Raw genomic sequence first — 14962 nt, 5'->3', positions numbered from 1 at the left:
GCGTTTTTCCCATATTTGCGTTTTTCCCATATTTGCGTCCCCCTGCGGGTCTGGGGATTAGAATAGGCCCGAGGTATTCCTGCCTGTCGTAAGAGGCGACTAAAAGGAGTCCATCCCCCTCACGGGGGTAGTTAGTGCCTGCGTCCGGAGACGGACGGTTCCTCGACCTATTATTGTGGTCTTTTTGGTTTTTCCCTTCTCGTTTCTTCCTTCCTTTTGTTGGTTCCTTTCTTTGCTCTTCTCCACCTCACTGTCTTCCTTACTCTTTCCCTTGACTTCTCCTTGCCTTCTCATTGCCTTCTTCTCCTTGCCTTCTCATTGCCTTCTTCTTCTTGCCTTCTCTGGTCTCCGCCTCGGCGTTTGAGACAGTCTGTCCTCTATCTCCCTCTCTCTTCCTTTTCCTCTTCTTCCTTCCTCCCTGTGCGTGCCTGAAGGCCAACCCACGCGTTTGCACGCGTAGCCGGTGACGGGGTAACGCGTAAGTCCCCGCCCTGGGTAGACATGTAAGGCACGCGCATACCCCCTGGTAAAGGCCAGGCCCAGTGAGGGGTGATTGCCTGAGCTGACACCTTCTGACCATGCCGAGTGGTCCCTCCGTCTGTTTCTCGGGAGGTGTGACCTGAGGTGTAAACATTCACCTAAGGCGGGAGTGCCCTCTGAGAGGGTCCCCACAAGGAAGGAGCACGCCATCGGAGACGCTGGCAATCATGGGGGATTCCTCCGCAATGGATTCTACTCCATCTCTCTCGACTTCGACCCAAAAACGGAAACGTGACCAGCCAACAGTGACAAAAGTACTACCGCCTGCCCCACAGTTCCTCGTAGTTTCTCGATCTGAGGACGGAAAGGATTTTTCCTCTGTCAACCCTTTCGTTATTCAGAAGGGCGTAGATGCCATAGCCGGATCTGTCAAATCTTGTACCAGGTTGCGTAACGGTACCTTATTACTAGAAACTGAGAATGCCTTTCAGGCACAAAAACTGCTTCGGGCCACACTCCTGTACACGTTCCCTGTCCGGGTGGAGGCCCACCGAACTTTGAATTAGTCTCGTGGTGTTGTCTATACTAGCTCCCTCGACGGATTGACTGACGAGGAACTTCAATCTTTCCTCGCTGAGCAGGGCGTGACGGCTGTCCATAGGGTCATGAAAAAGGTCAACAATGACCTTGTACTGACCCGGACACTTTTCTTGACCTTCGATAGTGTTAAGCTGCCATCGCGCATCAAGGCGGGCTACGAGGTTATTTCTGTTTGCCCCTATGTCCCGACACCTACGCTCTGCTACCAGTGTCAGCGTTTCAATCACACTCGACAGTCTTGTTCCAATGCGGCTAAATGTGTCACTTGTGGCAGGGATGCCCATGAGGGTGACTGCCCACCTCCGTCTCCTCGTTGTGTGAACTGTCAGGGTGACCATGCCGCATCCTCCCGCGACTGTCCTGTCTATAAGGAAGAACGCTGTATCCAATAAATTCGGGTCAAAGGGAAAGTGTCCACCTCGGCTGCTCGCAAGCTATTGGCTAGTAGGAAGACCACGCTGCTCCCAGCGGGGAAATACAGTAATGTCCTCGCCTCTCCTCGGACTACCCGGGAGGTAGCAACCCAGACATGCGATCTGACCTTCAGCACCACGGTCGTCCGTTCGGCCAGTGCTAAGATCGCGCGGTCGACGTCTCCTCTTCCTCCCATCACCCCACAGACACCAGCCCCTTCCTCAGCTTCTGCTAAGACGAAGACCCCGAAGTCAGATGCACGGGCCTTCAAGAAGGAACCATCCCGTGCAGACTTCCTCCGTACCTCGACCTCCCAGCCTTCGACCGGTACTTCCACCAAACGTCCTTCCAAAAAGGCGCATAGGAAGCACAGTTCTCCTTCTCCGCCACGGCGCATTTCTTCTCCTGCGCCACCCAGCGGTTGCCGCCCCAGGTCGTCATCCGTTTCGCCTGGCCGCACCGCTGGTAGCCGTACATCTGGCCGTTCACCGGCGGAGGAAGCTCCCCCTCCCGGCCATCCTCCCGAGATGGCCGATGACCCTATAGACCCAATGGACGATGACTGTCCCCCTACTGATAGCGGCGGCAGTGCTCGCTCGAAGCCAGCCCCTAAGCGGCCTTCGAGGTGACCCCTTCTATCATCTTCCTTTTCTTACGATGGCACTTATTCACTGGAATATTCGCAGCATTCGCTCCAACTGAGAGGACTTGAAGTTGCTGCTCCGCTTGCACCGTCCGCTCATCGTAGCCCTCCAGGAAACGAAGCTACGCCCATGCGATCAAATTGCCTTGGCACACTACACCTCTGTGCGTTTTGACCTACCCCCTGTGGTAGGTATCCCAGCTCATGGAGGGGTTATGTTGCTGGTCCGGGATGATATTTACTACGATCCCAGCACGTTGCACACCGGCCTGCAGGCAGTTGCCATCCGCATTACTCTCCCCACTTTTACGTTTTCCTTTTGTACCGTTTACACTCCATCGTCATCTGCCGTTACCAGGGCAGACGTGATGCAACTTATTGCTCAGCTACCTGCACCATTTTTGTTAACTGGAGACTTCAATGCCCACCATCCCCTTTGGGGCTCTCCAGCATCCTGCCTGAGGGGCTCCTTGTTAGCAGACCTTTTCAACCAGCTCGATATTGTCTGCCTCAATACTGGCGCCCCTACTTTTCTTTCGGACACATCTCACACCTATTCCCATTTAGACCTCTCTATATGTACTCCCCAACTTGCACGCCGGTTTGAGTGGTATGCACTTTCTGATACATATTCGAGCGACCACTTCCCGTGTGTTATCCATCTCCTGCAGCATACCCCCTCTCCGTGCTTCTCTAATTGGACCATCTCCAAGGCAGACTGGGGGCTCTTCTCTTCCAGGGCGACCTTTCAGGATCAAACTTTCACAAGCTGCGATCGTCAGGTCGAACACCTCACGGAAGTCATTCTCGCTGCTGCTGAATATTCCATCCCTCACCCTCCTTCTTCTCCACGTCGCGTACCGGTCCCCTGGTGGACCGCAGCATGTAGAGACGCTTTACGTGCTCGTCGACGTGCTTTACGCACATTTAAACGCCACCCTACAGTGGCGAATTGTATCAATTATAAACGATTCCGTGCTCAGTGTCGTCGTATTATCAAAGAAAGCAAGAAAGCCAGCTGGGCTGCTTTCACAAGCACCTTCAACAGTTTTACTCCTTCTTCTGTTGTCTGGGGTAGCCTGCGCCGGCTATCTGGCACTAAGGTCCACTCACCATTTTCTGGCTTGAAGGTCGCGAATGACGTCCTTGTGGCCCCTGAGGCTGTCTCCAATGCCTTCGGCCGCTTTTTCGCAGAGGTTTCGAGCTCCGCTCATTACCACCCTGCCTTCATCCCCCGCAAACAGGCAGAGGAAACTAGGCCGCCTAACTTCTGCTCCTCAAATTGTGAAAGTTATAATGCCCCATTCACCATGCGGGAACTCGAAAACGCACTTGGCCGATCACGGTCCTCCGCTCCAGGGCCTGATTCTATTCATATTCAGATGCTCAAGAACCTTTCTCCTGCGGGTAAAGGTTTTCTTCTTCGTACATACAATCGCATCTGGATTGAGGGACATGTTCCCGCATGCTGGCGCGAGTCTATTGTTGTCCCGATTCCTAAGCCGGGGAAGGACAAGCACTTGCCTTCCAGTTATCGACCTATCTCCCTTACCAGCTGTGTCTGTAAAGTGATGGAGCGAATGGTTAACTCTCGATTGGTTTGGCTGCTCGAGTCTCGACGCCTACTTACCAATGTACAATGTGGATTTCGTAGGCGCCGCTCTGCTGTTGACCATCTGGTTACCTTGTCGACCTTCATTATGAATAACTTCTTGCGGAAGCGCCCGACCGCAGCTGTGTTCTTTGATTTGGAGAAGGCTTACGACACCTGTTGGAGGGCGGGCACTCTCCGCACCATGCATACATGGGGCCTTCGCGGTCGCCTCCCTCTTTTTATTCGTTCCTTTTTAATGGATCGACAGTTCAGGGTACGTGTGGGTTCTGTCTGTCCGACACCTTTCGCCAGGAGAATGGGGTGCCACAGGGCTCAGTTTTGAGCGTCGCTCTCTTCGCCATCGCGATCAATCCAATAATGGATTGCCTCCCAGCTGATGTATCAGGCTCCCTTTTCGTGGACGATTTTACCATCTATTGCAGCGCGCAGTGTACACGTGTCCTGGAGCGCTGTCTTCAGCGTTCTCTTGACCGTCTTTACTCCTGGAGTGTCGCCAATGGCTTCCGTTTTTCTGCCGAGAAGACAGTCTGTATTAACTTCTGGCGCTACAAAGAGTTTCTCCCACCGTCCTTACGACTCGGTCCCATTGCTCTCCCAATCATGGAGACAACTAAATTTTTAGGCCTTACCTTTGACAGGAAACTTAGCTGGTCTCCACATGTGTCATATTTGGCCGCCCGTTGTACCCGTTCTTTAAATGTCCTCCGTGTTCTCAGTGGTATGTCGTGGGGAGCGGATCGAACCGTCCTACTTCGTCTATATCGGTCGATCGTCCGCTCCAAGCTGGATTGTGGGAGCTTCGTATACTCCTCTGCACGGCCATCCATCTTACGCCGCCTCAACTCCATACAACATCGGGGTTTACGACTTGCGATCGGAGCATTTTATACCACTCCCGTAGAGAGTCTTCATGCTGACGCTGGCGAATTGCCACTCAGCTACCGGCGCGATATACTGCTTTGTCGGTATGCCTGTCGGCTACTGTCAATGCCCGACCATCCGTCTTATCGTTCCTTTTTTGACGACTCTCTTGACCGTCAATACGGGTTGTATGTCTCTGAGCTGCTACCCCCTGGAGTTCGCTTTCGTCGCCTCCTTCAACACCTTAATTTTTCACTCCCTGCAACCTTTAGAGTGGGCGAGAGCCACACGCCACCTTGGCTCCAGGCTCAGGTCCGCGTTCACCTTGACCTCAGCTCGCTCCCAAAAGAGGTCACCCCCGGTTCGGTCTACCACTCCCGTTTTTTGGAACTTCGTTCGAAGTTCATCAACATGACTTTCATTTATACAGATGGCTCTAAGACCAATGACGGGGTCGGGTGTTCCTTTATTGTCAGGGCACAAAGTTTCAACTACCGGCTCGATGGCCATTGTTCGGTCTTCACAGCTGAGCTCTTTGCCCTCTACCAGGCTGTTCTTTACATCTGCCACCACCGACATTCTGCTTATGCCATCTGCTCAGATTCCCTGAGCGCCATCCAGAGCCTCAGTGATCCGTACCCGGTTCACACTTTCGTACACCGGATCCAACGCTCTCTTCAGCAGCTGGTGGACGTCGGTTCTCCGGTTAGCTTTATGTGGGTTCCTGGCCATGTCGGTATCCCTGGGAACGAAGCTGCAGATGCCGCGGCCAAGGCTGCGGTCCTCCAGCCACGGAAAGCTTCTTGTTGTGTCACTTCGTCCGATTTTAGCAGGGTCATTTGTCGGCGAATTGTATCGCTGTGGCATGCCGATTGGGCTGCACTTACCGACAACAATCTTCGGGCCTTAAAACCTCTTCCTGTGGCTTGGACGTCCTCCTCACGCCCTTCTCGGCGGGAGGAGGTCGTTTTAGCCCGGTTAAGAATTGGACACTGCCGGTTCAGCCATCGCCATCTGCTGACGGCTGCGCCGGCGCCGTTCTGCACATGTGGGCACTTGCTGACGGTTAGACACATTTTAATGTCCTGTCCAGATCTTAACACACTGCGCCTCGATCTTCACCTGCCAAATACTTTCGATGCCATTTTAGCGGATGACCCACTAGCAGCTGCTCGTGTTCTTCGTTATATCAATTTGACAAACCTCGCTAAGGACATTTGATGATGCTGTTTTTTAATCCTATGCCTGTCAGTCCGTCTTTTATCGTGTTTTCCCTTTTAGTTGTTGTTGTCAACTTGTGCCTCGCGGTGCATTCTTAGAGTAGTCAGGGCGCTAATGACCATTGAAGTTGTGCCCCCTAAAACCAGAAAAAAAAACATATTTGCGATTTTCCCATATTTGCGTTTTTCCCATATTTTCGTTTTTCCCATATTTGCGTTTTTCCCATGTTTGCGTTTTTCCCATATTTGCGTTTTTCCCATATTTGCGTTTTTCCCATATTTGCATTTCTCATATATTTCGTGGACCTTTGACTATTCTGACTATGTCCTACCAACCGATTCTTTCCTCTTGTCAAGTTGTACCACAAGTTTATCTTCTCCCATATTTGCATTTTTCCCATATTGGCATTTTTCCCATATTTGCGTTTTTCCCATTTTTGCGTTTTCCCAATATTTGCGTTTTTCCGATATTTGCGTTTTTCCGATATTTGCGTTTTTCCGACATTTGCGTTTTTCAGATTTTTGCGTTTTTCTGATAATTGCCTTTTTCCAATAATTGCCTTTTTCCGATATTTTCGTTTTTCCCATATTTGCGTTTTTCCCATATTTGCGTTTTTCTCATATTTGCGTTTTTCTCATATTTGCGTTTTTCTCATATTTGCGTTTTTCCCATATTTGCGTTTTTCCCATATTTGCGTTTTTCCCATACTTGCGTTTTTCCCATATTTGCGTTTTGTGCTTTTTTGCGTTTCTCATTTATTTCGTGAACCCATGACTATTCAGACTATATCCTACCAACCGATTCTTTCCTCTTGTTAAGTTGTACCACCAGTTTATCCTCTCCCATATTTGCATTTTTCCCATATTTGCGTCTTTCCCATATTTGCGATTTTGCCATATTTGCGTTTTTGCCATATTTGCGTTTTTCCCATATTTGCGTTTTTCCCATATTTGCGTTTTTGCCATATTTGCGTTTTTGCCATATTTGCGTTTTTGCCATATTTGAGTTTTTGCCATATTTGCGTTTTTGCCAGATTTGCGTTTTTACCATATTTGCGTTTTTGCCATATTTGTGTTTTTCCCATATTTGCGTTTTTCCCATATTTGCGTTTTTCCCATATTTGCGTTTTTCCCATATTTGCTTTTTTCCCATATTTGCGTTTTTCCCATATTTGCGTTTTTCCCATATTTGCATTTCTCATATATTTCGTGAACCTTTGACTATTCAGACTATGCCTACCAACCAATTCTTTCCTCTTGTCAAGTTGTACCACAAGTTTATCCTCTCCCATATTTGCATTTTTCCCATATTTGCATTTTTCCCATATTTGCGTTTTTCCCATTTTTGCGTTTTTCCAATATTTGCGTTTTCCGATATTTGCGTTTTTTAGATATTTGCGTTTTTCCGATAATTGCCTTTTTCCGATATTTTCGTTCTTCCCATATTTGCGTTTTTCCCATATTTGCGTTTTTCCCATATTTGCGTTTTTCTCATATTTGCGTTTTTCCCATATTTGCGTTTTTCCCATATTTGCGTTTTTCCCATATTTGCGTTTTTCCCATATATGCGTTTTTGCCATATTTGCGTTTATGCCATATTTGCGTTTATGCCATATTTGCGTTTTTGCCATATTTTCGTATTAGCCATATTTGCGTTTTTACCATATTTGCGTTTTTCCCATATTTTAGTTTTTCCCATATTTGGTTTTTCCCATATTTGCTTTTTAACCATATTTGCGTCTTAACCATATTTGCGATTTCCCTATATTTGCGGTTTTCCCATATTTGTGTTCTTCCCATATTTGCAGTTTTCCCATATTTGCGGTTTTCCCATATTTGCGGTTTTCCCATATTTTCGTTTTTCCCATAATTGCGTTTTTCACATAATTGCGTTTGTCACATAATTGCGTTTTTCACATAATAGTGTTTTTCCCATATTTGCATTTTTCCCATATTTGCGTTTTTCCAATATTTGCGTTTCTCATATATTTAGTGAACCTTTGACTATTGAGACAATGACCTACCAACCGATTCTTTCCTCTTGTCAAGTTCTACCACAAGTTTATCTTCTCCCATATTTGCGTTTTTCCTATATTTGCGTTTTTCCAATATTTTCGGTTTTGCATTTTTTTCCCATATTGGCGTTTTTCCCATATTTGCGATTTGTCATTATTCCGATTTGCCATATTTGCGTTTTTGCCATATTTGCAGTTTTGCCATATTTCCGTTTTTTCCATTTTTCCGTTTTAGCCTTAATTCCGTTTTTGCCATTATTTCTTTTTTGCCATATTTTCGTTTTTGCCATATTTTCGTTTTTGCCATATTTTCGTTTTTGCCATATTTTCGTTTTTGGCATATTTTCGATTTTGCCATATTTTCGTTTTTGCCATATTTGCTTTTTTGCCATATTTGCGTTTTACCCATATTTGCGTTTTTCCCATATTTGCGTTTTTCCCATATTTGCGTGTATCCCATATTTGCATTTTTCCCATATTTGTGTTTCTCATATATTTCGTGAACCTTTGACTATTCAGACTATGCCTACCAACCAATTCTTTCCTCTTGTCAAGTTGTACCACAAGTTTATCCTCTCCCATATTTGCATTTTTCCCATATTTGCATTTTTCCCATATTTGCGTTTTTCCCATTTTTGCGTTTTTCCAATATTTGCGTTTTTCCGATATTTGCGTTTTTTAGATATTTGCGTTTTTCCGATAATTGCCTTTTTCCGATATTTTCGTTCTTCCCATATTTGCGTTTTTCCCATATTTGCGTTTTTCCCATATGTGCATTTTTCCCATATTTTGTATTTTTCCCATATTTGCGTTTTTCCCATATTTGCGTTTTTCCAATATTTGCGTTTTTGGTATATTTTCGATTTGCCATATTTGCGATTTGCCATATTTGCGATTTGCCATATTTGTGATTTGCCATATTTTCGATTTGCCATATTTTCAATTTGCCATATTTGCGATTTTCCATATTTTCGATTTGCCATATTTGCGTTTTTGCCATATTTGTTTTTTTGCCATATTTGCGTTTTTCCCATATTTGCGTTTTTCCCATATTTGCGTTTTTCCCATATTTGCGTTTTTGCCATATTTGCGTTTTTGCCAGATTTGCGTTTTTACCATATTTGCGTTTTTACCATATTTGCGTTTTTCCCATATTTGCATTTCTCATATATTTCGTGAACCTTTGACTATTCAGACTATGCCCTACCAACCAATTCTTTCCTCTTGTCAAGTTGTACCACAAGTTTATCCTCTCCCATATTTGCATTTTTCCCATATTTGCATTTTTCCCATATTTGCGTTTTTCCCATTTTTGCGTTTTTCCAATATTTGCGTTTTTCCGATATTTGCGTTTTTCCGATATTTGCGTTTTTCCGATATTTGCGTTTTTCCGATAATTGCCTTTTTCCGATATTTTCGTTTTTCCCATATTTGCGCTTTTGCCATATTTGCGTTTTTCCCATATTTGCGTTTTTCCCATATTGGCATTTTTCCCATATTTGCGTTTTTCCCATATTTGCGTTTTCCCATATTTGCGTTTTTCCCATATTTGCGTTTTTGCCATATTTGCGTTTATGCCATATTTGCGTTTATGCCATATTTTCGTATTAGCCATATTTGCGTTTTAATCATATTTGCGTTTTTGCCATATTTTAGTTTTTCCCATATGTGGATTTTTCCCATATTTGCATTTTAACCATATTTGCGTCTTAACCATATTTGCGATTTTCCTATATTTGCGGTTGTCCCATATTTGCGTTCTTCCCATATTTGCAGTTTTCCCATATTTGCGGTTTTCCCATATTTGCGGTTTTCCCATATTTTCGTTTTTCCCATAATTGCGTTTTTCACATAATTGCGTTTGTCACATAATTGCGTTTTTCACATAATTGTGTTTTTCCCATATTTGCATTTTTCCCATATTTGCGTTTTTCCCATATTTGCGTTTTTCCCATATTTGCGTTTTTCCCATATTTGCGTTTATCCCATATTTGCGTTTTAACAATATTTGCGTTTTTCCCATATTCGCGTTATTCCCATATTTGCTCTTTTCCCATATTTGCGTTTTTCCCATATTTGCGTTTTTTCCATATTAGCTTTTTTCCCATATTTGCGTTTTTCCCATATTTGCGTTTTTCCCATATTTGCGTTTTTCCCATATTTGCTTTTATCACATATTTGCATTTCTCATATATTTCGTGAACCTTTGACTATTCAGATAATGTCCTACCTACCGATTCTTTCCTCTTGTCAAGTTGTACCACAAGTTTATCTTCTCCAATATTTGCATTTTTCCCATATTTGCATTTTTCCCGTATTTTCGATTTGCCAACCTATCGATTTGCCATATTTTTGATTTGCTATATTTGCGATTTGCCATATTTGCGATCTGCCATATTTGCGATTTGCCATATTTGTATTTTACATATTTGCGATTTGCCATATTTGCGATTTGCCATATTTGCGATTTGCCATATTAGCGTTTTTGCCATATTTGCATTTTTGCCATATTTGCATTTTTGCCATATTTGCGTTTTTGCCATTTTTACGTTTTTGCCATATTTGCGTTTCTACCATATGTGCGTTCCTGCCATATTTGCGTCTCTACCATATTTCCGATTTTGCCATATTTCCGATTTTCCCATATTTCCGATTTTGCCATATTTCCGATTTTGCCATATTTCCGATTTTGCAATATTTCCGCTTTTGCCATATTTCCGTTTCTGCCATATTTCCGTTTTTGCCATAGTTCCATTTTTGCCATAGTTGCGTTTTTGCCATAGTTGCGATTTTGCCTTAGTTGCGTTTTTGCCATAGTTGCGTTTTTGCCATAGTTGCGTTTTTGCCATAGTTGCGTTTTCCATATTTGCGTTTTTTCCATAATTGCGTTTTTGCCATATTTGCGTTTTTGCCATATTTGCGTTTTTCCCATTTTTGCGTTTTTCCAATATTTGCGTTTTTCCGATATTTGCGTTTTTTCGATATTTGCGTTTTTCCGATATTTGCGTTTTTCCGATATTTGCGTTTTTCCGATATTTGCGTTTTTCCGATAATTGCCTTTTTCCGATATTTTCGTTCTTCCCATATTTGCGTTTTTGCCATATTTGCGTTTTTCCCATATTTGCGTTTTTCCCATATTTGCGTTTTTCTCATATTTGCGTTTTTCCCATATTTGCGTTTTTCCCATATTTGCGTTTTTCCCATATTTTGCGTTTTCCCATATTTGCGTTTTTCCCATAATTGCGTTTTTGCCATATTTGCGTTTATGCCATATTTGCGTTATGCCATATTTGCGTTTTTGCCGTATTTTCTTATTAGCCATATTTGCGTTTTTACCATATTTGCGTTTTTCCCATATTTTAGTTTTTCCCATATTTGGATTTTTCCCATATTTGCTTTTTAACCATATTTGCGTCTTAACCATATTTGCGATTTTCCTATATTTGCGGTTTTCTCATATTTGCGTTCTTCCCATATTTGCAGTTTTCCCATATTTGCGGTTTTCTCATATTTGCGGTTTTCCCATATTTTCGTTTTTCCCATAATTGCGTTTTTCACATAATTGCGTTTGTCACATTATTGCGTTTTTCACATTATTGTGTTTTTCCCATATTTGCAGTTTTCCCATATTTGCGTTTTCCCATTTTGCGTTTTTCCCATATTTGCGGTTTTCCCATATTTGCGTTTTTCCCATATTTACATTTCTCATATATTTCGTGAACCTTTGACCATTCAGACTATGTCCTACCAACCGATTCTTTCCTATTGTCAAGTTGTACCACAAGTTTATTTTCTCCCATATTAGAATCTTTCCCATATTTGCATTTTTCCCATATTTGCGTTTTTCCCATTTTTGCGGTTTTCCAATATTGGGTTTTACCGATATTTGCGATTTTCCGATATTTGCGTTTTTCCGATATTTGCGTTTTTCCGATATTTGCGTTTTTCCGGTAATTGCCTTCTTCCGATAATTGCCTTTTTCCGATATTTTCGTTTTTCCCATATTTGCCTTTTTCCCATATTTGCATTTTTCCCATATTTGCGTTTTACTCATATTTGCGTTCTTCCCATATGTGCGTTCTTCCCATATGTGCGTATTTCCCATATTTGCGTTTTTCCCATATTTGCGTTTTTCCCATATTTGCGTTTTTTCCATATTTCGTTTTTCCAATATTTGCGTTTTTCCCATATCTGCGTTATTCCCATATTTGCGTTTTTCCCATATTAGGGTCTTTCCTATATTTGCGTCTTTCCAATATTTGCGTCTTTCCCATATTTGCGTCTTTGCCATATTTGCGTCTTTGCCATATTTGCGTTTTTCCCATATTTCCGTTTTTCCCATATTTGCATTTTTTCCATATTTGCGTTTTTCCAATATTTGCGTTTCTCATATATTTAGTGAACCTTTGACTATTGAGACTATGACCTACCAAGCGATTCTTTCCTCTTGTCAAGTTCTACCGCAAGTTTATCTTCTCCCATATTTGCGTTTTTCCTATATTTGCGTTTTTCCAATATTTTCGGTTTTGCATTTTTTTCCCATATTTGCGTTTTTCCCATATTTGCGATTTGTCATTATTCCGATTTGCCATATTTGCGTTTTTGCCATATTTGCATTTTTGCCATATTTGCGTTTTTGCCATATTTGCGTTTTTGCCATATTTGCGTTTCTGCCACATTTGCGATTCTGCCATAATTGCGTTTTTGCCATATTTGCGTTTCTGCCAAATTTGCGTTTCTGCCACATTTGCGTCTTTGCCATATTTCCGTTTTTTCCATTTTTCCGTTTTAGCCTTAATTCCGTTCTTGCCATTATTTCGTTTTTGCCATATTTTCGTTTTTCCCATATTTTCGTTTTTGCCATATTTTCGCTTTTGCCATATTTTCGTTTTTGGCATATTTTCGTTTTTGCCATATTTTCGTTTTTGCCATATTTGCTTTTTTGCCATATTTGCGTTTTTGCCATATTTACGTTTTTGCCATATTTGCGTTTTTACCATATTAGCGTTTTTCCCATATTTGCGTTTTTCCCGTTTTTCTCATTTTTGCGTTTTTTCATATTTGCGTTTTTCCCATATTTGCGTTTTACCCATATTTGCGTTTTTCCCATATTTGCGTTTTTCCCATATTTACGTGCTTCCCATATTTGCGTTTTTCCCATATTTGCGTTTCTCATATATTTCGTGAACCTTTGACTATTCAGATTATGTCCTACCTACCGATTCTTTCCTCTTGTCAAGTTGTACCACAAGTTTATCTTCGCCAATATTTACATTTTTCCATATTTGCATTATTCCCATATGTCCATTTTTCCCATATTTTCTATTTTTCCCATATTTTTCGTTTTTCCCATATTTGCGTTTTTCCAATATTGCGTTTTTGGTATATTTTCGATTTGCCATATTTGCGATTTGCCATATTTGCGATTTGCCATATTTGCGATTTGCCATATTTTCGATTTGCCATATTTTCGATTTGCCATATTTGCGACTTGCCATATTTTCGATTTGCCATATTTGCGTTTATGCCATATTTGCGTTTTTGCCATATTTGCGTTTTTCCCATATTTGAGATTTTCCCATATTTGCGTTTTTCCCATATTTGCGTTTTTGCCATATTTGCGTTTTTGCCAGATTTGCGTTTTTACCATATTTGCGTTTTTACCATATTTGCGTTTTTCCCATATTTGCATTTCTCATATATTTCGTGAACCTTTGACTATTCAGACTATGCCCTACCAACCAATTCTTTCCTCTTGTCAAGTTGTACCACAAGTTTATCCTCTCCCATATTTGCATTTTTCCCATATTTGCATTTTTCCCATATTTGCGTTTTTCCCATTTTTGCGTTTTTCCAATATTTGCGTTTTTCCGATATTTGCGTTTTTCCGATATTTGCGTTTTCCGATATTTGCGTTTTTCCGATATTTGCAATTTTCCGATAATTGCCTTTTCCGATATTTTCGTTTTTCCCATATTTGCGCTTTTGCCATGTTGCGTTTTTCCCATATTTGCGTTTTTCCCATATTGGCATTTTTCCCATATTTGCGTTTTTCCCATATTTGCGTTTTTCCCATATTTGCGTTTTCCCATATTTGCGTTTTTCCCATATTTGCGTTTTTGCCATATTTGCGTTTATGCCATATTTGCGTTTATGCCATATTTGCGTTTTTGCCATATTTTCGTATTAGCCATATTTGCGTTTTTACCATATTTGCGTTTTTGCCATATTTTAGTTTTTCCCATATGTGGATTTTTCCCATATTTGCATTTTAACCATATTTGCGTCTTAACCATATTTGCGATTTTCCTTTATTTGCGGTTTTCCCATATTTGCGTTCTTCCCATATTTGCAGTTTTCCCATATTTGGGGTTTTCCCATATTTGCGGTTTTCCCATATTTTCGTTTTTCCCATAATTGCGTTTTTCACATAATTGCGTTTGTCACATAATTGCGTTTGTCACATAATTGCGTTTTTCACATAATTGTGTTTTTCCCATATTTGCATTTTTCCCATATTTGCGTTTTTCCGATATTTGGGTTTTTCCCATATTTGCATTTCCCCATATTTGCATTTTCCCCTATTTGCGTTCTTCCTATATTTGCGTTTTTCCCATATTACGTTTTTCCCATATTTGCGTTTTTCCCATATTTGCGTTTTTTCCATATTTTCGTTTTTCCCATATTTGCGTTTTTCCCATATTTGCGTTTCTCATGAATTTCGTGAACATTTGACTATTCAGATTATGTCCTACTTACCGATTCTTTCCTCTTGTCAAGTTGTACCACAAGTTATTCTTCTCCAATATTTGCATTTTTCCCATACTTGCATTTTTCCCATATTTGCATTTTTCCCACATTTGCGTTTTTCCCATATTTGCGTTTTTCCCATATTTGCGTTTTTCCAATATTTGCGTTTTTGCCATATGTTTTTCCGATATTTGCTTATTTCCCATATTTTCGATTTGCCGTATTTGCGATTTGCCATATTTGCGATTTGCCATATTTGTGATTTGCCATATTTGCGATTTGCCATATTTGCGATTTGCCATATTTGCGATTGGCCATATTTGCGTTTTTGCCATATTTGCGTTTTTGCCATATTTGCGTTTTT

This window comes from Schistocerca cancellata, chromosome 4 (assembly GCF_023864275.1).
Source record: "Schistocerca cancellata isolate TAMUIC-IGC-003103 chromosome 4, iqSchCanc2.1, whole genome shotgun sequence".
Taxonomy (NCBI): Eukaryota; Metazoa; Arthropoda; class Insecta; order Orthoptera; family Acrididae; genus Schistocerca; species Schistocerca cancellata.
Note: the sequence above shows the minus strand (reverse complement) of the source record.